Source organism: Aptenodytes forsteri, unplaced genomic scaffold (assembly GCF_000699145.1).
Source record: "Aptenodytes forsteri isolate BGI_AS27 unplaced genomic scaffold, ASM69914v1 Scaffold361, whole genome shotgun sequence".
Classification (NCBI taxonomy): Eukaryota; Metazoa; Chordata; class Aves; order Sphenisciformes; family Spheniscidae; genus Aptenodytes; species Aptenodytes forsteri.
The window spans coordinates 876,322-901,263 of record NW_008796212.1 but is presented as its reverse complement, the minus strand read 5'-3'; positions in this window follow the sequence as shown (position 1 = coordinate 901,263).

Here is a 24,942-nt window from a genome sequence, read left to right as displayed (position 1 = left end):
GGCTGTGTCAGTAAGATGTACTTTATATGAAGGAGTGAAAATCATACTAGGGGTTGGTCATGCAGGTGTTGTGTTAAGAGGAAGCTGCCCTGGGACTGGGAGAAAGCTGGGAATTTTCTTTTTAGATAGCATCTGTTAATTGAGAAAATGCAGCTTTGGGTCACCTCCTTGTACTCTTGGCTTTCTGAAAATGAAATGACATGTGTGTTTCAGAGACTAAGATATCTCTCCTTTCAAGACACTGGGCTTCAAAATGCCCTTCATTTTAAGAAAAAGGCAGAAAAACCTGAGACCTTCCCCCAAATATACACCTTTTTTTTGGCTTGAATTGAAGTGATTTTATTTTCGGCTGCGGTTGTCGAGCCAAAAAAGTCAGTTACTCTCCATGCTACAGCTAATCTAGAAGTGCTGCATAAATTGTCACTTTCCTCAGTGCCTAATATCATGTCACAGCTAGGCACATATTAAAAATTAGACAGGTGCTAAATGCAGCTTTAATGTTTGCACTTAAACGATGATCCTCCTCCCACTTCTTCTCTGATCCCCTCCCTTTCCTATGCCGGAGTGAGGAAAGAAGAACTGCTGAAGTGCCTGATTCAATATTGCAGCTGTTGAAAATCCACCCTTTGCCTTCCAGCTTCTGCGCAGACACGTGGGACCTGATGGGCTGGGTGGTGTGAGCAGTCACAGCAGGGAACGCCCCACATTTCACAGGCTGAAGTTGTCGGGGCGAGAGATGTGAAGATGCTACTACTGCTGTGAAGACAAAGGGGATGCATTTTGCCAAGCACCACCCTTTGAGTTATAATCCTGCATAAACTACATTTTCTACCAAGAAATGGATGCAAGCCACGTGCAGCTTGGTATCTCAGATGGGAACAGTTGCTATAAGCTCTTTGTGCACAAAAGAGAGACGGGCTGTAAATTCAATGTGAATTCAGGTTTGTGGGTTAGGCTACTGCTTTAATCTAGCTGGGGCTAATGGAGCCCAGAAAGCCCTTGGGGTTAACTGGGAAGGGGTGTTCTGGGGTAGACCACTGCAGTGAGAGGACCATGACAGTCAAATTTTTCCTCTTAGAGGATCTCCCTGTATCCTGCAGGCTGCAGGCAGCACCTGCTCTGCACCTCCTAAGAGGAGAGGATTTATCCTTCTACTCTCATGTCCACAAGCCCAGATGCAACCCCAATTTATAATCAAAACTTGCCCCGACCAGCCTCTGAATACCTTCTGTCAAGTGACTGCTACCTCCCCACTCATCTTGTCTGTGCACCGGGCAGGACTGGCCCCTCTAAAGAGAAGCCATGAATTTTATATCAAATTATGTTCACCAAAAGACACAAAAAAGTCCCATCCCAGATTGATTTCCAAAAGCCAGATGAAGTAGTTGCTGTAGATAATCACTATAAAGATTAATGTCTTAGAAAATGTTTATTCTTGGAGCTCAGCCCAATACCCCAAGCCAGCTGTCAGGATTCAAGATAGTGGCCACAGTGACGAGGGGCTCTGCACATTGCAGAGGAGTAATGAATTTGGCAACTGCCTTAAAGCAAGAGTAGGTTCCTGCTACTGCGGACTAGTCTGAGGGGCCAACACAGAAGAGAAAATACTGTTTTGTGTTACTGGAAAATAAATGAAAGGAGAAGAGTCTAGACTATTTTTGTATTTGTAGGGGGGTTTCATGCAGTTCACTTAGTGTACTAAGGCTTTTGGAGAAATGGATTCTTCCAGGCATTTTGGGAATGCTAATACACCAGCCTATGGAGTCCTGCAGTAAAGACTTAATTTGCCATTAAACGCTGTAGTTGGCTTTACAAATTCCACAGAAAGGCTCTCACTCAATTCTATTGCTCTCCAGAGAACAACAATTTTATAAAGCGTTTTTCATCCAGAGATCTCAGGGCATTTTTTCTGAAAAGAGATGGGCTAGAGATGCTGGCCTGCTGTACACAGAGGGTGTGGGTATGTGTGGCAGGGTCATACAAAGGATCAGAGGAGAAGCACAGGCTTCCCGTAGACAAGGAGCATTTGAGTGGCATAAGACCAAGGTTCAGCAAAGTACTAAACCCAAAGTCTGACTCCAGGCACAGCAAAATGTTATGATCCTAAGTATCACTGACCCAGCGGACCATAACAGAGCAGCAAAGAAGCAGGAAATGTGAAACCGATGTCGTCTCATCTCAAGAACCCAAACTGGACAGATCTGTCTGCAAAGCTCTTGGAAAAAAACATGCTTGGCCCCATGCAGTGAGCCGTCCTCCCCAGGGCTGAACGCAAAGCTGACCGAAGCTGAGGCTGGGTTTGGCTATGCTTATGGCAGTCTTCGGGAGGTGACCCCGGACATGTGTAATGTACGCTTTATTTAGCAAGGACTTAGATTTTTGCAAACTTCCAGAAATGAATTGTACTAAGATGATTACTTAGTAGTGAAAGTAAATGGGTATTTATAGCTCCTCAAATACAAGAAAGGATCCCTTTCTTCCACAACTTAGAATTAGGAATCTTTTCCCACATAGATAAATAATTTATTAGTTAAAAGCTTTCTCCCCATGAAAAATGATGAAAGCAAAGGTTCTGATGGGAACTTGAGGGTTTTGAGGAGAAAAACCCTATAGTGTCCATGTTCATGCTGGCAAAACAGGGGGCTTACAGCACCTGTCCCAACATTACATTTTTCTTCTAAGGAATCGTAACATAATTCATACTAAGAGTTAAAACTGAAGCACTTCTCAAAGCAGAACTTGCTAGACGCTGTGTGATTTTTACTTTGTTTTGTGGGAAGTTAAAATTAAGGTGTTTTTTTTCCTTTTTGTGCAGAAGCAATTTTTAAATTGTGAAATTTCCCTAAGAAGCAGAGGCTGCTCTGGAACGTCTAGGGAATCGCTGATGATAGAAGTAGGGAAATTAAGATACTTTGGATGGCAGGAACATGACTAATAAATCTGCCCATTTAGTTCGTACCTGTTCTTCTGCTGTTCTCAACTTTCAAGCTCTGCTAAAAGCTCCAGCTATTCCAGTCTATAGCCTTCTCTTTGGCAAAGAAACAAACCAAAGCTTCAAGAGTTTCTGGAACAGAAAGTTAGACATTCCTCCTTTCCTCTCCTAGTCCGAGTCAATGGTTGAAGTGAGCCTTTGTTAAATAAGTTTAAGTGCTTAACACCCAGCTACAGCACACAGCATTATGTGGGAGTCACAGACAAGGAGCATTAGCTTTTAGGTCTTGCTGAGAAGTGCACTGAATTGCTGTCCACTGACAATAGCAGCAACAATCTCACTTTTAAGCTCAGTTCATTGGTTTCTGAACACCTTTAAGATATTGACAAAACTGTCAATATTTTATTTTTAGTTATCCTTTCAGATGCATGTCGACAGCAATTCTGGGAAAGCGGGGTTTAGAAAGAGAAGTTACCGTGAGTCTGAAAACTGTTCTTCTGTTTAAGATTGCTGAAAGTGCTTGAAAGTTTCTGCAAAAGAACAAGAGAAACCATTTATTTTCCAACCATAACACTGGCATGAGAAACCCAGCAGTAAGTGACGCTAAAATACAATGGACTTGTTTCACCCAGGCCTTCTCAAAAGGGTACTTAAAGCATGAGCTTATGGGTGGCTGAAAGCTTATAGAATAATTGAAACATAAGGCACATCTTAACATCCACAACCCCTGCATCCAGCACAGAACATATCCTAATCACATCCAACCCCATCCTCCCCTTGTCCCCAAAAGCCCCAGGCTTTCTTGCCCCAGCCCTCACACGTCCTCATAGCTACCGAACGGGCAACCCTGGGGAGTCTTCCTTTGAATTTTGCACGCCCACCTCCACAAATGCTTTCAGGCTTTTATTTCTCACTCTGCATCCCCAGGAGCGAAAGGCGAATGGCACGAGCCACCGATGTCTCCTGTCTAAAGGGGAGGAAGTACTTTGAGCAAATAAAAACAGACTGTCTGCCTCAAAATCACAAAATCCATGAACCTTCTAAAGCCCAGTCAAACGTTACAAAAGCCCAAGCCTATCTTTCCCCTTTGACTGGCATATTTCACACTCCTCTCTCTCGCTCACATTGTCCCTGCAGAAGCCACGATGACAGGCTGCCGCCACAATGAGATTCATAAATGGAGTCGCATTAAGTCATTTCTCAGGTTTTCTCCAGCACAAAAGAAAAATAAAGATTCTGTGTGAAATGGCCCCAACAAAATTTAATATAGGAGAAATACAAATTATGCACAGAGGAAACAAAACCCAAACTATGGGGGGGGTTTATTGCTATTTTGTCTTCCAGCGTGAAGAAAAAGAACTGATCAGCCAGCGAGATGCTGGCAGTGTTAGCAGGCAGGAAGAAACGGGGTCTTGGTACATTGCTCATGACATTTCAAGACCAGATCTCAGTTTCATGCCAGAAATACAGAACTCTTGGGTTTTATAAGAGCAGCAGGGGTCAGTCACATGACAAACTTTTAAATTTAATTGTGCACACTTTACAAACAGATGGAGGCAGAGTGCCAGGACTTCTGTCTTTGCAGAAGATTTTCTGGGAGCTACCTGTGTACTTTCCACCCATCATCTGCCATGGACTCACAATGTTGTTTTCCTTTCCATCCTTTCCACCCATCATCTGCCATGGACTCAAAATGTTGTTTTCCATCTCACATAATTTTTAGGGAGCTAATAGACAGATGGAGGCAGGACAATAATGTCAGCTTTTACTACTGGACAATGAAATATTTTACTCTTGAGTGCAATCATAGCACGAAAGGTAGAAGGAGAAAGGATATGAACTTACTGCTTCCATATGCTCCATGAGAGTGACCAGCTGTACTGCCAGCAGGAGGTCACCCGTGTCTATATTTCTGAGTTATAAAAGCATTGCATGCTTTTGTCATTTGCTTTTGTGTTGGATGTAGTTTCCAGAGCTGTTCTGGAAACATAAACCTGAATAAAAGAATCGGAAAGGTTTGAAATCACAGTTCTTGTTCCCTGCAAACTGGTCCTATGGTGGCCATGGGGCAGACAGCCCCGTGCAGAGAGTGAGGGGCAGCTCATTGCACCTACAGGACTGTTTGGTCTCTGCTACCAAGCAATTAGAGCCTGGCCACATAGCACTTGAGGAGCTAGGCAGTAATGGATTTTATTTTACTTTTGGTAGCCTTCTGCCTCAGAATCATGTTCAGTTAATTCCTTAAAGCAGGCTTTTAAAATGCTCTGCTGGTATACATCTAAAATAGTGCCTGTAAAAACGTCCAGGTTCTCTGTGTTTAGAGGAGTAACTGAGAACAGCGTTTAGTCCTCTTATTACTTCTCCTTTTGTTACTACAGAAAGACCTTCCTTCCCCCAATTTTGATGGCAATTAGACTTATTATTTCAGTGTGCGCCTAAAATACCATGCAGTTGTGAGCACCAGTTTGGGATTATGATTATAGAGACTGCAAAAGGAAGGGACAGGGCAGACAAAAGAGGGTTTGCTAATACTGAATGGTAACTGTGAAGGGCTGTCAGGTAGACTGCAATGTCACATTTTCCCATGACATTTACAGGGAAGAGGAGGAACCGTCCAAGCTGGAATAGCCTTCATTGTAGGAACAATAGCACAGTCTTTTAGGAAAAGGAATTAGCAGCCTCCAGGTGCAAATACCAGTTAGTCTATGTCCAACGGGGATCCCAAAACACCACCAATGTTAGCCAGTTTAGTCTCACAGTCTCCTTTTGTAGTAGGGATCAGTCCTTTTACCAATAACGAAACACATGCAAGTCATAAACAGAGCAAAAGTGGCCCAAAGAGCTTGTGGCTGAGGTGGAAACAGGCCTGGCAAATCTCGGAAATCAGCATGAAATTCAGCTCCTTCCAGCCCCGAAGTCTTGCAAATACCTCTGGGAACAGTAACTTTATGCACAGGACAGTCCCTTCTTGCGTGTGTAGAGGGTCACAGGCACAGAAGTCCTCATGACCAGGGTTTTATGGGTTTTTTAACTTTTTTAACTTTACTCAGGCAAGCTGTGACTGAAGTTAATCAAACTTCTCCCAAGGTAGAAAAAAACCCCAAAACCAAACAAGCAATAGTAAGACACGGAGTACAGGAGGGATCTCATTTGCGCTGCATATTCTCCTTTAACCAGCACAAAGGAAGCACACAGCCACTATTCTCATGCTGAAGCATTTTGCAGTTCGCTTTGCACCAGAGACAGCAACGACACAAAGTACACGGCCTGGGAGATGCGTACTGGAATGGAGCATCATCTATTTATATAAGTGCCCCTATGGAAAGCAGGGTGTATTTGTAAGACCACAGATGTTTCTTTGTATTTTGCTCAAGTATTTTCTTCTCCTGAAAGGCACTTACTCTGGGACGGTTAACAAGACAGATTAATTCATGTGGATCCTTGCAGCAGAGTAGGGCTGTCACTGGTGGGGAGAGAAGTTTGATTATATTATTCCCTATTGTCAACACAGGCACTTTATAATAGATTTATGGGTAATAAAATCTTTTAGTAGTAGAGGTTCCTTGAGTTTCAATTTTGAACCTTTGGCCCCTGCTCAAATCACCAGCAGATGCAAACATTAATAAAGCCAAATAGCACGTGGATACTAAAGAGGCATATGGCTGGGTACTCAATAAAGGCAGTAAAACAGAGGAGAGGGATCTTTACAATCTGGTTTGACCTAATGGAATAATTCTTTCAATAATAAAATTACTCTTTACTGACACATGATATAGCATACCTCAGATCAGTGAAGTAATTCCCAGAAAATTCAGGAGTTTAGGGTTGATGCTGCTCAATGGCACGTCTTCATTTGAAAATCTTACGTGAATTCACAAACACGGACTGATGAGGAGAAAACTGAACTATGGCTAAGGAAGCAAACAGGTGGAAAATAAAGAAAAGACAGGGCTTTGCGGAAAGCTTCCTTTATGAAATGATCTCTTTTCAGCCAGCGGCTCTGCCTAAGATACAGACTCCAGGATAGTCTGCCAGAATACATTAGGGATCTATCAAACCTTTCCTTAAATTCAAGCCAGAGATGCTTCAAACCATAGACTCTGGGTACAATTTAGCCTCATTTTGGGTTCTCTGCTGATCTATCCTCACCTACTGTGTTATCAATAACTTGTGATACCAGCAGGCAAAGCAATGAAAAAGCTCCTTAACTGACCATGTTCAGAAATTTAGCCACTTTCCTCCGGCCTCAGGTATGCAGCCCATGTCCGCATGAAGGGAGTGATAAGTCCAGGAACAGAAGACAGCAGTTCTAGTCACCAGTGTTTTGATGCTCTGCAGAGAGAAATCTCCTCCTTGCCCATATCCAGCAGATCTGTCATGGGATTTACAACCCAGAACAGGTTGGAATCACATCCAGCTGGATGTGATTCACATCTGGGTCTCGATTCACACCCGGATTTTGCCAAGCAAAACTCTATGCTAGCAGCAGAACAGACCACCATCAGCTTGCAGAGAACTCTCAACTTCTCCACATCGGTTTCTAAAAGCATGTCAAGCGCATTGGGCATATGCCCGGGACTTGTGCAGCAAACCCCCAGCCTACACAAATGAGGGCAGGCACCACCTCTGCCATCCTGCCTGCACTTTGCCCAGGTAGTGGGCAGCTCAGGACCTGCACAGCCACTGCTGACAGCAGCGGGCACAGCATTGCCTCCAGATGTGAGCACAAATTGGTGTGAGCTTTGCTCTCTTGTTGACCTTGGGCTCTCAGGGCTTTGATGCCGTTCTCAGCAGCATCAACATAAAGACCCACAGAACAGCCATCATAGAGCAGAGTGCTGGGGAGCGAAAAGCTCCCATAATGCAACTTAGTCTTTATGTCTTTATGGGCATGAGAAGAGATCATGCCAGTGACTGCCAGAGTAAGTCAGAGCACGTGAGGCGGTTTCAGACTAGAGGCTGCCATACGCATCCAGTGTACTGCCAGTGAATTTTGTTGCTAATTAAATCCTTTCTCCTGATTATTTATAGCCCTCTATTTACTGGCTCATTGATTTTAGAAGCCATGTTAGTTTTCTTTTTTACATGTCTGTCTGAATGGCTAGATTATAACTTATTACACAAAGAACAAGTGAATTGGTGTCAGAGTGATCTATTACACAGATGGTCTGTGAGCAAAGGGCCTCTGTCTTTGACTTTGGCATACTGAGAAGACAGGGAAAGATGCTGAGCCCAGTTCATTTGGTGCAAAATAAGATTGTCATCCCCGTCGTCCCGCTGTTTCGGGAAGTTTAGGACATTGGCTCCATGCAGTTTCTTCTGGTGCTAGCTGAGGATTAGAGAGAAGACAACTGGGGAGGCGGACACAGAAGTCATCTGTGAAAACACAAGAGGCATGGATGGTAAGGAGAAAAGGGTGTTTGCTGCCCATAATAAGAGAATTATGGGATGTTAATTGAAATTAGCAGGCAGCAGGCTTGAAAACAAGAAGTTGTTCACATATGAAACAACAGTGTGGAGCTCTGCCACCGGTTGCTGTAGGAGCTACAGATTTGCATGATTTCAGAACTAGAGAAGCTAATGGGAGAAGATAGTCCCTGAAGAGATCCTAAGCACAAAGTCACTCTGGTTTAGGAAACCCACGAGTCGCTGTGGGAGCGTTCAGGGGAATCAGCACTACGTGCCTTCCATATTCTCATACTTTGCTCTTGGCAGCTGCTATTGGCCACTGTCAGATGGAGTAAAGCCTGAGCCAGGAGATCTGCTCCAAACTGACCTTAACTGAGTTAAAGCTAAAAATCAAAGAAGAAGCTGGGAAGCACATTTAACCCAGCCACCTGAGGCAGTTTGCCGAGCAGAAATGTCCCACAGAGGCCATGCTGCAGCAGTGGAGCCTGCCTCTCACCGTGAGAGCAACCACGAAACCCTCAGCCTTACCCAAACCCACCAAGGGAGTGCAGATCAAGTGCTCAGCCTGCAAACACATTAACTCCACCGTGCAAGAGGAAGAAGGTTGGCTTTATACCTAACAAGACCTTCGGTTTAAAGGATTCAAATCCATTTCCCAGGGTGAACAACCCTTTCATGGTATATTTATGTGGCCCTTCAGCATTAGTACCTTAAGATCAAGCATTTCCAGTTGCACCACCATGTAGCTGGAAGGGAGCTTTTAGCACTCTGGCAGGGAGCTGGGTCATATGTCGCAGAGCAGGGGTTATGCCTGCCCAAGGATAAAACGGCTGCTGCGGTCTCCCCAAAGAGCCAGCACATGCCTCGCAATCACGGGAGGTCGAGGGTTCAGAGACCAGCTCTATCATTACAGCACCAGAGCAGATACACTGGGAAAACCAGTTAGCCTTTTCATTCAGGCAGCGGTTCAGGACTGATCCAGCACACCGATGTGTTTCAGTGCTGTCTCACCACTCTGAAGACGAATGACAGAGATGTAGTGGGAATTGGACTACGTATGAAATCAGGAATGGGTGGGTCTGGAGCCACATCTGTTATGGGAAGGTGCTAGGTTGCAGCACAAGCTTGACCCTGGGCTGGATTCTGAGGCCATCTGAGGGCCTGTACTCAAGCCTTCAGCAAAACTTGGTACTCCAGCTGTAAAGTGGCAGCAGGTCTCTTGCTGCACCTGATGTGGGGTATCTGCACACATCCCTGCACGTACCAAAGCAGCGAAACCTCAGTCCAAACCAAAGCCTGTCTCAAACCCTGCAAGGTCTCTATGACTCCGATACAGGCAGACAAAAACCCCTTGTGCTGTTGTGAGGCTGCAAAGCTGACACTTTTTATTGCTATTCTGGGGAATTCTTCCAAGTGTTGAGTTGCCCACTGCTATGTCAACTTGTACCTGACCTTTAAATTTACCGTATTTGCAAGAAAAGAAAACAGGTTCTTTCCCTCTATTCCCCAATTGTTTTGTGCTTAAAGGAAATAAACTTTTGTTTCAATAATCATAAACACAAAAGGTTCCCCAGAGGGCTGTTTAAGACTCCAAGCTAGTTAAAAAGAACATTTGCATGAATTAAAGAGCAACAACAAGTCACCACTGATCTAAGCTTCTTTCTAGTGCTTAACTAGTGTCTGTAGGTGGGGAAAAGCAAGACAGATCGGTAGGAGGTAAGAAAGACGAAAACTGGGATGTTTGTTCTGCTTTACAGTGCGTTTCCCAAGCAGCAGCCGAGGGAACAATACCTGTCCTTCACCGGCCACGTGGTCACTTTATGCCTGTATCTGTAACAAGGCATAAAGGACAACAAGCCTTTCTACAATGGCTCATACTTTTTGTCTCCCACAAGACAGCATCAGGATTAAGCGGGGAATAAAGGGAGCTTTCATGCTGGTTCCCGTTATTCAGAGCTGCTGCAGCACGACCAAGGATGGCGGAGCCGGCTGCAGTGCTGCGAGGGCCACGTTGGGCACCATCCCTCGCCTCGCGCAGGGAGCTTTGCCTTGGCTCTTCCATCACAGACCCTGGATGAAACTCCCAGCACTGCTCAAGCCTCCCTGAGTTACGCGGCAGGAGTAAAACCCACAAAGTGTGCACATCCATGGCTCTTAAATACACAGACATACACTATAAGGCACACAAATTACACTGTTTACTCATGCCTGTCTTACTAGCGTTCCTTTTTTCATGTCCCTGAGTTACGCGGCAGGAGTAAAACCCACAAAGTGTGCACATCCATAGCTCTTAAATACACAGACATACACTATAACGCACACAAATTACACAAATTTTTCATGTCAGATCTTATTTATAGATGTCTGACCTCCACAAGTGTGTACATCTACATACGTGACCTGTCTATACCTCATGGTTCAGACCGCACAAGGAGCCACTTTGCCATGGGGACTTTCACAACACGGACCGTCAGCAAATGGTTTCATGTCAGATCCATGGGCTGTTTTACACACCAGCTCCTGTCCTGTGTAAATCCGTGTGTGCCTGCATCACTACTCATTGCCCAGCACTGGGAAGGTGATGGGAGGTTGTGGGTTTTTTGCCTAAAAGCTTTGCTGAGATGAGGTGAATGCTACCAGTCACTTAGGACACCTGCAGCCACCCTGTCCCCCTCCCTGTGTCCCCTGCCAGGGGTGTGAGACATGGCCACATGCACATGTATGAATACATACACCCACATATGACTCTGTAGTCACCGGTGTATTTGCTTATTTTGCCACACAGCCCAGCTGGGGAGATGAGGATAAAGTCCTACGAGGACTGACTAAAATCCTCAGTGCGCAGTTTATAAAGCCTGCCACATGAAATGGACGTGAATTCATGTCCTCTGTGGCTGGTGCTGGAGCTAGAGACCCAGGCCTTTTCTTAAACGATCATGTTCAGAGAAGTCAACATCCTCTGAATCATCCAAAAGAACCCATTGGAAAGGGACTAAAATGTAAAATCCTTTTTTATACAAGAAAAGCTCTTGTTGAATGCATTCATATCGCTGCAATACATGAAACATAACAGGAAGATTTGAACAGATGATGCATAGTTTAAGAGCTCCATCGAGATCAGATACCAAACACCCAGGTGCAGCGTGGCTCAGATCTTCCTTGAATTTAAAGTGTTGTGTGGGAATGAAACTTCACAAAAAGTTATGTTCGAGGCTTCTGTGAAGCCTGGATGGGTTTGATCAGTTATTCAACCGCAGCCCAGAGATCCTGTTAATCTACATAAAACCCAAAGTGACTTGCAATGGAAAGCAGCGGGTGGGTGAGCAGTTTTGCAGGGCGAGCAGAGCAGGAGGGGAGCAAACTGACAGCACCGGTGCAGGGTAAGTGCGAGCTTGGCCTCTGGGGCTCAGACGCTGCAACCTTTGCTTTCTGGCTGTGGCAAGGTTTAATCAGAAACTAGTTGCAAGACCACCCATACTTGTCCGTGAGCCTCTGTGACCAGCAGGTCCTCGCTTACTGGATGTTACAGTACGGAGAAAATCTGTGTAATTAGAGGAGGCTGAAGGGCCAGGCTGGTTTTAGGTTTTACAATGCTGAGATTGTTACAGAAACCATTCCAACAGCTCAAGATTTATTTTTGTAAATCCCCCAGTCTCGGGGGTTCAAGATTACGTAGTGCATAGCTGTTCAGCAATCATCCAGCCAGGGAAGGAACCGTGCCATGCCATTAGGTGACCAGTCACACAAGGAGAACATTTCACAAGCCTGAGCATTACTCAGCAGCTCCGCAGGAGAGTGCTGAGAACTGGGAATCCTTCACAACCTCTGTGAAGCGGCACAAGCCCAGAGGGCAGCTCAGGCTGACACATGGCAGTCACCCCCCCAACCAAAGGCTCAGGCAGGACGGTTGCAGGAGGAGGGCAGGGGCTCAGCGTTTGCTTAACCCCACAGCACAGGAGCTCTGGGGACACACTGGGAGAGCCCTGTCCTCCCAGTATGGGAGCCCCTGTAAGGGGAAAGTCACACCACGATTTTGCAGAAGGGGATGAAGGTCTTTATTTGAGATGGGGGAGATTTATAAGTCACTGCTGGGGAGGAGGGTGGGATCTCCCTCAGTGCAAATTGATCGGTCTATGCTCTAATAAATGGCTCCAACAGCAGAAATAATGATTGCTGTCCATGTCCTGGGATGAACTGGCTGTGACCCAGCAATCAGCCCCACGTCCCTGTCCCACTCAGTCCCTGTGCCCAATACAGCCGCGATACTGCAGCTCGCAGAGCGGGAGCTTGTGCAAATGTTTGCCCATGGATGGTGGAAGTGGCTGCGCAGCGGGAATCCAACCCAGCAGCCAGGAGATGTGAGCAGCGGTGAGAGAGCACTTCCCTGCACGGCTGATGTCCTCCTCCATGCCTCACTGGCAACACTCACCCAGTGAGAAATGGAAGCAGCAATTTAATTTCAAATCCCCTGGAGGGACTCCCACAATGAAAAGACTGCAGAAAGAGGTAAACTCTGCTACTGCCATTCACAAGTAAATATTTTTTCCAGGCACAACAGTGCTGCATTTATCTGAGAGAGCAGCAGCATTTTCTCAGAGGCAGAGCGGACCAGACCACGGTTTCACAAGCTGAAACTCTGATTCGGGGAGCTTTAGCCTCCAGGGAGCAGCTATAGGAGCCACCCTGCTGGCATTTCCAATCAATACACATGGCAACCTGACACCACGCACAGCTTCCTGCTTTTTAGTAGTATTTAAGCCTGTCATTCCTTGTACTTTCTCAGGAAGGTGCGAGAAAGGCAAGTACATTTACAAGTAGCAGCCGTGGGACTGATAGAGGGAAGCTGTGTGTGCAGTCGAGTCACAGTGACACTTCTTTGACCAGTTTTATTTCTGCATGGCATTGGGAACTGATCGGGGTATTCCTCTCCTGGAACATTATCTGGTGGTTGTTGTTCAGAAGTCATGTCAAATCCTCCATCCCCTCCTTCGCTCTGCATCACTGGCACCATTTGCCACCCATCCAGAGTCACACCGGTGTCCCTGCAGCTGCATTTACTGCTTTACACCAAAAAGGTGTCTCCTTGCACACCGTACAGCAGGCATAGCCTTACCATTCATTGCCAAACAAGGGAGAAGGCAGCATCTTTTCAGGTTCAAGTGCTTTGCAGGACTTCAAATAATTACCTCTGCTACCCTCTCCACACACGTGCTCCAAGTGACTCTGATAACGCAGTTTCACCATAGATCTCCTGCCGCAGGGAGAGGGGCTGTGCCTACCGTGGTGCTTTGTTCCCACCACACACCATTTCCTCGAGGGAATTTACTTACAGCTGCGAGGAGCCTGGCACAAAGGAAAAAGACTTTTTAAGTTTGCTCTGGGAGGAGAATAGTCACGCTGGTTAACTGAAACAGTTTCTGGCTTGGCCAAAATCCACATAAACAGGACTTGAATGCTTTGTCCTACTTTTCCTGCAGAGTCCTCTTGCTGCCAGACACACGCAGTTGCTGTTTGAGCACAAAGGGAAGGCAGCAAGTGGCAAAGGAAGGCTGGTGCACGCAGTGGTTGCCATTTTGAGCCCAGAGGCTCAAACCTGATGCCATTAGCTTATCTATGAGAAATAGCAATCCACAAGTGTAAAGGTGTATTATTACTATTTACAACAGAGGAGAATGCAAGGCTGCTTGCTGGCTTCTTCCAGTGCAGCTGGCCAAGGCAGAAAGCTGACTGGTGCGGATGGCCATGCACATGTGTGGCCACCTGACATCCATCACGTAGCCAAGCTTTCAGGCATGCACCCACAAAATGAGGAGTCTGATACATACTAGAGTAGCCCCAACCTTTCTCCTCCGTATCAGTATGGTGGATGAAGCATGGGATGACGATAGTATCTTTGCCAATCCATCCAATCCCACTTTCAAAACTGGTTGCTCATGCTTTGCTGGGCACCTCCTGCTCTTGAAAGCCATTCAGAGGCTTAGTTTTAGTGCAGCTCTACCTGACCATCACAGTCTCATATACATCCAAGTTTCGATGCATGAAGCTATGTCACGTTCCTGGGGTGAGGAGACCCAGGACACTGGGTTGAGCTCCGGCTACACAGAAGAGCAGTGGTAGAGTAAAAATGTGAGCTCTGAACAACAGGATCCCACATGTGGACCAGAGTTGTTTGCCAGGTCTGGTAGATGACCAGCCTTTCTGCAAGGAGGCTGGGGTGGGGAAGGACAAGTGCCATGCATGTAAGGCGTAGTCACTAATTAATCCAGGGAATACCGCAAAGGAATGATTTCTCTTTGTGGCAAGCAGCCAAACACCTGGGATTACAAGATCTTCTTACCTAGAAAAAAATAACCATGCTGACAGTTCTTACATTTCCAAACTCTTGTTTGATCCTTTACAAGATACAGGAAAGCAGAAAGGCCCAGCATCATGGGCATCTGATCAATACACCTAAACCCCACTTTCACTTTGATCTCACACCAGGCCCTGGTTAGTTTTTGAAATGTAAATAGTGCTTTTGAACACTTAATCTTCCCTTAAAGCCTGATTGAGGGAAGAGATTCAGCTGTTCAAAGAGTAGAGGGCAACTAAGTTGATGCCAGACCTGATGGCAGCAAGATCTGCACTAGGATGTTAACCTGCTCCCCTCTTCCCATCACCCAACCCCTTCCAGAGGGTCTAGTTGATGCCATGGGCAGGCTAGAAAGGACAGACCCCAGCAAGCTCCATCTAATCCCAAAGCACAGTTACTTGCTTTTTGGACAATCACCAGCACCTGAGAGTCAGAGCATGTGCTGGCTGAATGAAGCCAGCCAAGGACCTGATCCCATGTACGTCACTCCACAGCCACAGATCCCATCCCACCCAGGCTCAGGCATTTTTGACAATAGGAGGGACAAAAGACAGGCTTCTGGAAGCACTGGGCTTCCAGCTGCAGATAGGAAATACAGGAAGAAAATCAACAGAGAACCAGAGATCAGTGTGGGAACAAATAACTCATGCAGGACACCTGGGTGGGTAGGCACACCTGATGTGCTGGTGGGTCTCTGCCCTCAGCTGTGGCCTGGCCCCCCTATACAGGCTGCTGTGCAGGCTGGAAAGCTCTTGCTTCTCCTGAACTGCCATGTACCAAATTTAATTTTTTTCTGAAATAAGCAGCACCACCTTTGGAGAGTGTTGGATATTCAACAGAACTCCCAGGAAGAAATAGAAACCTTTCATTGTTCCAACATTTGCTGCAAAGCTATTTAACCTCAGATCAAAGTTACTAATATCTTTAATTAATCAGAGAAAGGACAGGGCATTTCCCCTGTCTCTAGTGGCCAGACAGCACAAAAGAGCCTGAACTTGGCTAAAGCTACTTAGCTAAAAATGTGCAGTTTGTTCAGACCCCTGCTAGCCCCAAGGCATAGGGTAAGATGCACATCAGAAGGAAAGAGCTTACCTGTGCATGGTCGAGTTTCATCTGGCACCAATTTACCCCAATTTCTGTTTGTACATCAGACCTAGCCATCTAGGTATCTTTGGAGGTTGATCAAGAGGAACACACAATAGGTAAAAGCTGATTTCATCCTGAGGCCACCAACCTCAGGAAAAAAAACCCCTTGATTATGGCTAAGAAGACCTACTCATCATCATCAAGAAGACTACCTAAATCAGCTCACATATTGACAACAGGCAACGATGTAGGGTCTGAGTGGAGAAGGATGCCTGTTTTAGCACATTAGTCTTGCTATAGGTTCCCAAGCTCTGCAGCAAACTTCCAGCTTCCCCTCATCTACCTGTCTCCATAGCCGGAGGTCTTGTCTCTCTCTCTCTAGAAGCTCCTGATCAGTACAATGAAATATCAGCATTCCCTCCACTACTAAGAAGAAAAATTCATTAGGAAATGGGAGGCTCCCAGACACTTCTGCAAGAAGAGCCTATATTAAATGAGCTGCTTCAATAAGATAGGCAAGTTATAATCAGCATTGCTAATCTTCTCTGGAGTCTGAGTTATACAGATTAACAATACAGTCCCTGAAAACTACTGCTGTGAGATTCCCTTACACATATTTCTGAAGCAATTTGCACAAAGACCTTCCCAATCACTAGTCCCCAGCTATCAGCTAACGCAGCAGCAACAGCAGCCTGCCCCGCAGGCAGACAGACAGCAAAGCTTGCATAGGATTTATATAGCTGGGGAGAGGGAGGGTGGCTCAACGATCGGGCAGAGGATTCAGGGAGGGGATTGGTCAATCCCAGTAATGCACGGATGCATGGTATGGATTAGTAATGCAAAGCGAAGCAAGAGGGTTTTTAAGGCTGAAGCTGAAAGCTTGCTGGTCTGTTCTCTGCTCCGAGCATGTTGGTGTCCCCTTGGTTCTGGGACAGGCAATGCAGTTATTAAGAGCTGTGCGAGGGTCAGAAGTGCAAGAAAAAATGCTCGTCTCCACAGCTGGGGCTACTCCTGAGATGGGACTGAACCTTCCTGCAGCTGCGGCTGGTGCTCACCTGGGGCAGGGGAGGCTCAGCAGCCAGGGGTGAGTTCAGCCCACGCCAGGCAGCTGCTGGCAGGGTATCTGCTTGCTGAGAAATTCCAAAATTTCATCTGTTCATGTCAGAGAGAATGATAAATGGAGATCAGATAAAGGGGGGAAAAAACCCACCAAAGGTTGTTACAGTTTCTGGTGACATTTTAAGCTACTTTTTCTGTTGGATCTGCGGACTCTCTGCCCTTTTATGAGCATTCAGCTATGTTTGGACTATGTTCTCAAAACTGTGAGGTTTTGTTTGTTTTCCTTACTGGAAACTAAGGACATGTCAGGTCTTGATGAAATCGTCACTCTTCACTTAAAGGACTGAAGTCCTTTATCCAAGTACAATCAAAGGGCAAGGGACAGACTGCCCTGACCTCTGGTTTCAGAGATCTCCAAGAAATGTCAGCATTTCAGGCTGTCCGTATTGTTTATCGTAGCAGGAAGGAACAGAGGCCTAGCAACAATATCTATTCATCAGTCCACCTGTCAGACAAATAAAGCAGTCGTATTAATCATAATCATCCAAACCCTTATCTGAAGCACAATCTTGGACTAAGCAATGCATGGCCGGTCTTGGCTGGCCTGGTGGTAGGAAAGCAGAAGGAAATGGAAACTTCGTTAGGCTGGAGGCTTGGGCTGTCTCTTGGGATTGGTGATAACAATATACAGTCCAGAGGGAAAAGGAAACGAAGATTCCTTGATTTATTCACATTGAGGTTTTGGGAAGAAAGCTGCAATGTCCCCGTAATCTCCATCACAACTAATTGCACAGTGCTGCCCATGGGTTTGAATCTTTTTGGTACAACCCACCTATGAGCAACAGTGAGGTGGTCATTTAATGTTGGTCAAATCATGGGGTAGTATCTGTAGCCTCCTCTTTTACCAGCACTTGCTCCAGCGGGGACAGCAGTGTCACAGGATGCTCCATCTTGGGTCACCACAACTGGACACAGAGCTAAAGAGCGGAATACCAGAGGAAATAAAAAGAAGCAGGGTTTGCAGGTGCCAGGGCCTGTGGCTCTAAGCCAAGCTGGAGGTCACCCCACAGTGCTGTGCAAAGGATGGGCTGACGTTCATCTGAATGCCAGGTCTCCCCTCTAAGATGGAAATGACTGACAGCACAGTGATAGTTTTTAATGTGTTTACAGTCCACGATGCAGGAGATGCTACAGCTCATTTCTGTTCCGGCACCTTGTGTGGATGATGAATGTTCTTTAATAGCTGCAATATTTAGTGTTTAATGTAAAGTCACTTGTTCCTAATGCTTTGCACTTGCAAGGTTATGAAGCTCGATTTACGCCTGACTGCAGAGTTGACAAATCCACACTAGTCCCCAGCCCAGGTAGCTGCATGGCGAAGATATAAGTGGGGAAAGTCTTTTCCACCTCATCCCACCTTTTATACCTTTCCACCAAGATCTTTCCTCTAACCAGCCCCCAAAACAGCTGGGGTTATATTAGTAATAGACTCCCTACACCTTCCCATAAACATTTTCTCACATGTGCTTCAGCATCAGCAGAAGAAAATGCTCCCATCCAGAAAAATCACCCTGTGTAGCAACAATCTTTCTGCTTCTGACTTTCCATCCTTACCACAACCATGTTTTGTGCTTTTCCCATCCAGACCTCAAAGGAGCCGACAGAGGGAAAGGACCATGAAAGAAGGAGGCACCTGCCTGAATATCAAAATACAGTCTACGTTTGGGGAGGCTAAAGAGGAAAGGACCACCAGGGCTCCACATTGACAGCCCGGTGCCCCATGCTCTGTGCCAGTACGTGCAGCTCTGTAATTGCAACAAGCACGCTGTAATGCAGCTCGGCTTTTGGAACAAGAACAAATATGATTTCTTGGAGGGATGGTTGCTTAAAATCCAGGGACTAGCGTCAAGAGCACAGCAATCCACTCCTGTTATTGTCATTTATTTTGTGCTGCTGGTGGTTGCCTAGGGGGAAAAATAGGCAGAGATTTGAAAGACAGTGCTAATTTAATTTGCCAGTATGAATAAAGATAAGACTGTAAAGCATGTTAATGAAGCTACAGTATCACATAATTCACATGCAAGGGAAACACTGCCTTTCTCAGATCATGATTGTCTTTTCCACATTCAAAACTGATTAAAACAGGATGAGGGCATTTCATTACAGGCCCTCCCATGAAAGGCAATGTTCTTCCAGGGACACTGGGGCACATTTAGAAAAAGCTGTAGGAGGAAAGATAGATGCCTATTGTCATGGTTGGTTAAATGTACAGATTCGAGTGCGTTCACCATATCAGCATACTTTACCTGTTCACACCTGTTTATCTTAGTTTTACGCCTCTGTGGGATTCTTTCTCTCTCCCTGTCTCCTTCGTTTGTCAATTGACAAAAGAAAATAGCCCAAATTATGTTAAAAAAAAGTACTACAAACCCCAGGGAACGAATTATGCCCCTAGAAGAAGGTGAAAGATTTTCTTCTCAGTTAAGCAAATTAGAATTTAGAAAAATCAAAATTCTGAGCAGCAGATGAAAGCCCTTGCTGGCTCCCTGGAGCACCCGTGAGGGTTCCCAGGCATGAGTTTTCATGCAGTCCCAGCTTCATAAAGCAGGTACGGTTCGTTCTGTATCTGTCTGTAAAGAGAAGATGACTCTGATCCTTACAGATACGAAGGCTTGTGCTTCTCACTGAGATCATTGGGAAATCAGTTCCCAACCCTGTAAGAGAATAGCAAGCCAATGTCTGTAACTCAGAAAGAAAAAAGTGTATTATTATTAAAATTAATTGTCTATCAAGCCCCCTTAATCTTGATTTAACTGCATGAGAAAGATGGATTTGCTCGTCTAGCCAATGGGGTGGAGGAGAATTTAAGGGGATTTTAGAAAAGGAGTAAAAGCACTTCCATTGATATGTAGGAAAGGATCATCAAGGCATGTAGGAGCATCATCCATAACGTCCTGACTTGGAAGCCTGGGTGTGTGCCCTGTAGTGTAAGTCAGGCTACTGTGGGGCATGCAGTATGCTGTTTTAAGACACTTTGCTGCTGTTGTGCAGTACTGCCGACGCAATGACTCAACCCCAGAGGGATGTTACAACATGAGTCACACGCTCTGTGCTTCCTCGGGCACGGAGATGTCTGTTTTGTGCCTCTCTGAAGTTTCCCTTAATTGCCAAAATTGCCCAGATTGAAAGTGCTCTTCGGGATAGGAAATTACAGCACAAACACCACATATCTGTGCCCTTTCACTTTAAAAATGCAAAAAAAATAGCCTGCTTTCATCATCTGTCTGATCTGATGACAGCAAGCTTTAGGAAAAGCATTGTGAAGAAGTCTTAGCCCCACTGCTCAGCCGCACCATGCTCTGCTGCCACAAGGACATGGTGTGTGGCACAGATTGAGAGTGGGTTTAGAGGAGAGGGAGGCAGAAAATTGCCCATGCTTTAATTTAGCCATCACTGCTATGAACCCCCAAAATATTAAAAAAAAAAAATGGTTTTGAGGACTGCAGCACTAGGCTCAACCCGTTGGTGGCCTCTATGGGACAGAGGGTCCATGAAGTGCTCCAGAGGAGTGGGCAGGGAGGCTGGCCATCCCTGTACCCCTGGGACAAGAATCAGGTGCTACATCTTTTGTAAGGTGCCCCTTACAAAGGTCTTCTCCTTGGGCCGCCGCAGTGAGGTCAGCATGGTTGTGGCTGTTTGGTGCCCACCTGGAGTTGTCACCAACATCACGGTGGCTCCTGTCAGCTGCCTTGTTTCAGGTTGAAGGCAGCGTGTGGCCAACACGTAGGCGTGGGCACAGCCGGGGAGCTACAAGCCCAGCCACTACTCACACCCTGGTTAAGGACTCTAGCACCAATGGAGGGCAGAATTACAGGCCCTTGGCCATTAAAGGCCTCGTGTTTCAGACCAGGCTCCCAAAATCCCTGGGCAAGGCTGAGAAAGAGGAGGGGTGATAAAGCAAAGTGATATTTATTGTGTGTGTCATACATTTATCCCAGCTTTTTTTTTCAAGCAGCCTTTGGAAATCTCATCTCTAAGGATTTATTTTTTTCCTCTGCCTCAGCTCCCTTTGCCACTCTCCCTCCTTCTTCTTTCTGTACAGCAGTATCTCTTGCGCCTTCCTCCATCTAGTAAAGGGCTATGAATCCAGGAAATTCATGAACTCCCAGAAAGTTATAGCTCTTAAAAAGGTATTCATTTGCAATGTGAAAAATGGTTTGATGTATATCTAAACCTAGGTGACTTTATGGAGCCATTACGGTGCAGGTTTGAATTGTAACGTGATATATCTGTCTGTAATTGCTTGGTCTTAACCATTGCTCAAACCTTCTGTTTTATACAGAAAAGGTACAAGCAACAAAACCACTCTTGCTTTGCCTTGAGTCTCCAGGGATAAACCTGCGCTGGGGAGTCAGGCCAAATGCGAGAGGCATGTTGGGGTTAATTGCCTGAAATCAAGTAAAATGGGTTCAGTTTCACAGAACAGAGAATTGCACAAAAGAAAGAAATGGACTTCAGAAAATCATAAAGTATTTGAAACCATAAATATTGTCTGCTCTCTGTGTTTCTTTTCGTTTCTAAACCTTTATAAATCCACTTGAATGAAGTGTTCAGGCTTTTTTCTACATCCATACAAGAAAGCTTTGCATTTGCTGTTTTTTTTTCCTTTTAATGAGAGAAGAAATTCTCCTGTAATCACATGCCTTCAGGAGCAAGGGCTTTATGATATGAGACTTGAAAAACAATTGTGATATTTAGCAGAATGACACAGTCGGCAGCTGGTTTCTCCAAGCCTTGCAGCTTGGAGTTTCACATACATCTCTTCCAAATAGGTGCAGGCCTGGCACAGACCATCACCAGAACCAGTTAATGTTTTACACTTGGTTTTCTCCAGGATAAAATACCAGTTCCAGGGCAAAGAGGATCATCGGTTCCTTAAAAATTCGGCTGAACCATTGTTTGCTTTCTTTGCCTCCCCTATGCTCTTCCAAAAGAGTTTGTCTTTTTTTTAATGACGACTTTTACCTTCACGTAATCCAAGATATTAATGCATTGCTCCACTGCAAGGCAGCACACTGAACAGCTGGGGAAACTGAGGCAGTTGCTGCGAACATAACAGTAATGCAAAATATACTGCATTTTCCGCATGTGTTCATGCCAAGAGCTTGTGAAGAGCATTTCACCCAGCCTCCTGAAAATGTGGAGGTAATTACAGATCCTCAGCACTTCTGATTCCAGGCCAAATATTTGATAAAATAAAAAATACATCTGTCACTATTTTGGCAGAGTCTTTATTTCCTGGCAGAAAATTTATCTTCAACTTTGACTAAAAAGTTTTTTCTTTTCTATTTTTAAAGAAAAAAATGGACTGTTTCTCCACTGATCTTTGCACCCTCAGAACTCTACCATTTGTTTGAAAAATTCATTTTGGTAGGCGTTTTTCCCGGGTCCTTCTCTATTTACCTGCTGTGAAGGGAATAAAAGGCAATGTTTGCATGGGCCTGGCCAGATCCCCCAGCCCACACAGCCCCTGCAGAAGTGATGCCTTTCATCTCTCCTTTCTTCAGGTCAGCAGATGCCTATAGCCACAGGTGAGCTGGGAAAAAAGGGAAGTTCTCAAGAAATGGAGGTATTTAGTAGACCAGCCACCCTCTGTTACAGCCAGCTCTTGGTGAGTATTTGCTCTCTACATACCACAAATCGTTTCTTTTGAAGAATCTCATGGAGTTTTAGATGGCCGTGCCCTGACCTCTTCTTCCTCAGCCTGTTTAGCACTATCCTTTCCACAACCTTTCCTGCAGGTCTGTCTTGTCCAGTCCTGAACATGGGAAGAGCATTTGCTGCCAACGGTGCTCCCATTCCCGACACTCCCTGCAGACGAGGACTTTAGCCAGCTCTTGCGTCTCTGCTGCTGGAGGAGGCAGCAGTTTGGCCCCTGTTTTGCTGTAACCCCAAGCAAACATTTTCCCTGACTTTTTGCCAGTGTAAAGAAAAGCTTTAGGCTTGAGTAAACAGACCACAGCACCAGCTACTTCAAAAGCTGAGTTTTCTTTTCCCTTTCCTTCCGTTTTGATCATTTAGTTTGTGACACAGTCTGTTTGTCCAAGTCAAAACTCCCTTTGAATTCTGGCCACAGATAACAACACCAAACTAAACGAGTGGTTCAGCGGAGTGTTCATAGTCTCTGGAAAGAAACTTTACCATAGAAATGAGGATAGTCGTAAAAGACGGCTCTGGCTGACATTTGTGATGCAGCGTGGTGCTCCACAACTGAATAACTACAGCAGGCAGAAGCTTAAAACAAGATAGCTTCAGAATAAGTGACTCAATTCATGCTGTAATGCAAAGAGTCTGAAGCTTCATATTTATAACTTGTGACATGTAAAAGGAGAAAATATATTTATTACTCTTTTTCCAGCTGTTCTCTCAGATTGATGCTGGGACTTATTGGAGAAATCTCTCTTCTTAGCCTCAGCCTTCATTGAGTGCCCAATCTCAACCTGTCAGGCCAACATTATCTTTGTTCATTTGCAGAACAATTCTGCAGAGTTATTAAGAAGGAGTCTTGCCGCGTTAATGCTTTTGTGCTTTGAGGCAGTAATCTGGAGTCACTGGGAAGTACAACAGATAGATAGACAAAGCCCTCAGTGCATGAACACAAACAAGAGCTGCAAAGGAGCCAATACTAATTCTTTAGCTGCTTCTTTTTGTTTTAAATGTACAAATTCTGTTTCTCCAAGAAATAATTTATAAAGCATGTTTCACAGAGAAGGTTCATAAAAAATACCATCTAGCCATTCATCTTTGTATTGAGAAACCCAATTATTTTACTATTGTAAAATTAAATTTAGGATAAATGATCTAAAGTTAATTTTGTAGGGAATGAGAAATACTAGAATGCCACAAACTTCCCTCCCCATCAGTAATGTTTTAGTGTGTTTTACAGGCATTTGGTCAGACAGTCTCTGTTACAGCAGGACTGATCAGGATGGAATTAGCTCTGAATTGAACATTGCTGGCCCCATGTCTGTCCTGATGGCAAATGGGTTTCATACAGAGTAAGGGACTGTGTCCTGGCATCAATGTGCCAAAGTCTAGCTCTTCAACTCTAGACTAAATCACCTAAACTAGGTGACTAAATCAACTTCTCTTCCCCCTGCCTCAGTTGAGATACATACCGAATCCCTGAATTCATGCCCTAATATTAGTAGTTGTTTCTTAGGACAGGTTTTGCCATGGTAGAGTAGCTCAACAGCCAAGCTAGCACACGAACCAGAAAAGCAGTGCTGAAGGTCAGGTGCTTCAGAGGGGATGACTGCGACCAATTCTGCCGGATGGCACTTGGGTGATCTCCAAGCACGTAGGACCAGTTTCAGGCTGTCTCTGCTAATGGGACCGACGTGTCCAAAGATGAAAGGGAAAGAGCCCTAAGCAGGTCGGGAACAGCACCCTGCTCCCTTCAGGACAACACCCCTGAGCCTCAGTCTCTCCATGTGAAATGAGAGGGATAGTACTTCTCCTCTATTGTTTAGTTGCATGATGAGCTCTGATCTCAAATGAGAGGAAGGAATGATCATTTTTTGATCTGATATGTCCCAAAACTGTCTGTGAATTATGCAACTACGCTCAGGCTGAACCTGTACTAAGCAAATCAAAGTTTCCAGAGTCTTTGGTCACCCTCAGCATCTCCCATTGCTAGGACTGACTCCAGATCACCACTGTCCCCAAAGCGGCTCTGATGCCACTTCCCTCCTCAGCTTTGGATATCTCACTGCAATAGGATAAGGGCCAAGAGGGGGGTGGGGGGTACTGGACTATCAAGACCCCATTAAATTATACACTCAACTGTAATCAATAAAAAACAGCAGTCAGATCTGTGCTAGTCTTAGGCACCCCTGAAAAAACCCATCCTAACCGCATTGAAACGCTTTTCAGGTCAGCACACAATGGGCTCTGAGATCCTGCAGTACTTCCACTTTCGCTTAGCCTTAGCGACAGCACCGCGCTTGCTTGGAAATGTGTATTTTTCTTGCAGAGATCACTGCATCTATCTCAGGATAAGCACTCACTTACGAAACACGTATAGGAAAGCTGTCCCCATATC